The sequence below is a fragment of the Tasmannia lanceolata genome, unplaced genomic scaffold (genome assembly GCF_043159265.1).
Source record: "Tasmannia lanceolata isolate RefF3 unplaced genomic scaffold, GAP_Taslan_0.1 ptg000002l, whole genome shotgun sequence".
Lineage (NCBI taxonomy): Eukaryota > Viridiplantae > Streptophyta > Magnoliopsida > Canellales > Winteraceae > Tasmannia > Tasmannia lanceolata.
Window position 1 is genome coordinate 40,199,566 of NW_027518679.1, and position 3,205 is coordinate 40,202,770.

The 3,205-nt window shown below is 41.1% G+C and overlaps 1 long non-coding RNA gene across 1 annotated transcript; it reads left to right on the forward strand.

Moving 5' to 3' along the window:
* LOC143884806 (uncharacterized) lies at positions 1–808 on the forward strand. Its single transcript, XR_013253081.1, has 3 exons — positions 1–276; positions 503–653; positions 740–808. It is a non-coding gene; the product is annotated as an uncharacterized LOC143884806 (long non-coding RNA).
* Positions 809–3,205: the final 2,397 nt, after the last annotated feature.

Here is a 3,205-nt window from a genome sequence, read left to right on the forward strand (position 1 = left end):
CTAGTGCTTATCTGCTTTGTTTCTCAAAAGGTCTGATGCTATAAGTTTTTTTTTAAATGCATGTGAGCTAATACTCGCCTGATGCCCATGTGGATGAGAATTTTAACAGACCTCCTAATCTGTTTTGGGGGTTTGTCCTTGTTGTTGTGCTTTCAGAAAATTCATATAGAACACTGATGGTTGCACTTATTGGTTAGCTCTTTTATTTCTTCTTTGCTTTGCTTCATATCTAAGAAGCCAGACCTTAGAGGTTACAGACATGATACATATTTTCAGGTAAGTATGAGAATTGTAATAATTGTTGGTTTGCTTGGTAGCTTTTCTTCATAATAGTACTGATTGGGAATATGAGTTTATGCTATGGGTTGGATTTTATTGATTTTCTTGGTAATTTATTTTAGAGATGATGAGGACGAGATTTTTAATGATTGTCAATATAACTGAGTTTTTGGGTTATGAATTGATCTCGGTGATTTTGATTTGGTTGTTCATTGTTATACAGTTTTTATCCGGTCAGGAGCCATTCAAAGCCTTGAAAGATGGTGATGCGAAAAAGTGATAGAGTGAAAGTAACAAAGCCTCCAAGAAGGACAGAAAGGAGTTTAGAAGGGGAGGAGACGAAAACTGCAGCTGTGAAGAAGAGAGGAACAGATGTAAGTGTGTATGTTGTTAATTGTATCAATGATAGTAAGTTAATTCATTTACGACATATATTTTGGCGATGTAATTTGTTTTGCAGGCTCCATACGTCCCAGCACGATGTTCTCCAGCTTCTTTCAAATCGGCAATGGACAGGATAAAGTTCAAGCTAGTCCATTTTCATGCCATAGAAAAGACTCCTTTCCGACATCTGTTTGGCATGGAGGACATTATCATGCACAAGCCTCTCATAAGAGCTATCCACGATAAGTGGACTCCCTGCACTAACACGTTCACGTTAGGGAGTATAAATGTCCCCTTCCTTCCAAGAGATGTGGCATTGGCATTAGGACTGCCACTTACTGGAGAGCGAATGGACGTGGTGAGGGTTCTGTCATTCGACAGGACAAAACCGCAACCTAAAGTGCCTGGCTGGCCATTTCCAGAGGCCAACGTCAAGGCATCGGTTATTGAGAATGAAATTACAGCATTAGTTAGAGAACGCAATAAAGTTTCGATAGAGAAGACAGTGAAATATGTTCTCCTGCATCTTTTTGCCTCTGTCCTTTTCCCAAAAAGCGCACATCGAGCTGACGAGCTCTTCTGGCCCTACATCGACGGCATAGGAAACATTGGCAACTATAACTGGGCGATGGCAGTGTATGACTGGCTCGTAGATTACCTAGACAGAGTCAGCAAGGGTGGCAGGTACCTTGGTGGCTGCTCGTTGGTAATTCAGGTAATTTGGACTCATGACATTTAATATTCTAACCGTGCTGTTTATAGTTTGATTAACATGGTGTTTCGTATGTATGCAGGTATGGTTATACGAGCATACCACATTTTGGATTCCCACCAATCCAACTGCTCGTCCACGTGTCCTTAAATGGGACTGGAAAGCAAACGAATCAAAGACATATCGATTAGTGGAGCAGAAGCAGATAAAGAAATCGGAGGTGAGATATGAAAAATTTGTTAACGTATATATCAATACTAGTATCTTGATAACTGACTATGTTTTCCAAAAATTCAGGTGGTGGTGACATTGAAAGTATCTCTGTTAGAGAAGTCACAGTACCTACAGGATGAGGTAATGCAGTCGAGCATGACTATGTTGCGTACGTTATTTTATTTTACTTATTGATTTTTTAAATTTGATCATTGACTGTCATGTTTAAACATTAGGATGTTGATGAGACAATGGAAGTCGATAAGGAACAGTTGGAATCCGAAGGGATAGTTTTGGGAGTAGAAAGTGAAATGGAGAAAGGAAGTAGTGAAGATGAGTCGAAGCATATAAAATTTTGGCGAGAGAGGGAGATGTAATTGATAGACAGTGGCAGATGATTAGAGCAGCATGGGAAGAAATAAGAAAAAGAGAGGAAGATGTTGGAAAAAGAGAGGAAGATGTCAGAAAGAAAGAGGAGGATTTGAAAAAAGGATGGGAGCGTATGCGGAGAACAAATGAAGAGACTGGGGGAAGAATGGAGGGGGTTGAGGTGGAGGGGAAGGGCGAAAATGCATCTCAAGGTGCACGATTATCTTCGCAGCTGTGCGAGGATTGAACGGATTTAGCTAACCTTGGATGTGACATGGATGCAGCCACCACCCTAATAGATGTATCGGCTCAGAACCCCAAGTCACATGAAGAAATATTCGGCACCACAGACGGGGTGATCCTTAACCCTTTACAACGATTGTTCGAAATGGAGGTGACCAAGGAAGAGGCACCATCTACTGAAGTTGAGATGAAAGTGAGTGGTGTAAGGGATGAGATGGTGGATTCCGAATTAGGGAGCATTGTGAGGGGTGTGAAGATGGATGGAAGGAGTAGGAAACCTGGGAGAGCCAGAAAAAGCCCCTACTATTCAGGGAAGACCCGAAAGAGGAGGCAGAAGGAAGGGAAGAAACAGGGGGAGGACCCCAACATACCTAAACCACCGCCCAAGAAGAAAGGGGATGACGGGAAGATGCGTAAGGGAAGGAGAACAGCTCTGATAGAGAGACTTCTATAGCATGATAAAAGGCAAGTAGATGTGAATTATATTATACCATGATTTAAGTTGATCAGAATTGAAAATTATTAACTAACAATTTAATACAATTTTGCAGTGATATCCTCATGGAAACGGATGATGTACACCTAATAGCTGAAGACCTACAACATCTATGGAATGTCAGACAATACCTGACTGGCACTGTAAGTGTCATTTTTTATCATTAATTTCTACATTACTGTAGGGAATAATGTACATCTGACATTTACTTCTCTTCCTTGAAGATTGTCGATATATATGGGAAGCACGTGCAGTCCTCCAACGACGATGGGTTAGCAGATCCTGCAATGGGGGGAATTGTCTTCGTTCCATCGGTGGTACATGTAAGTGTTATTTCTATCATCCTACATTGAGGTTTACATAAGATTTTATCTGTAGTATCCCATTGAATTCCTTTTTTTTATAGGGAACTCTTACTGCAGTAGGGACCGAAGTCACTGAGGTCCAGAGGGTAGAAAAGTGGAGGACAGCGAATGACACTCTACACAGTAGACTTATAAACCACCACC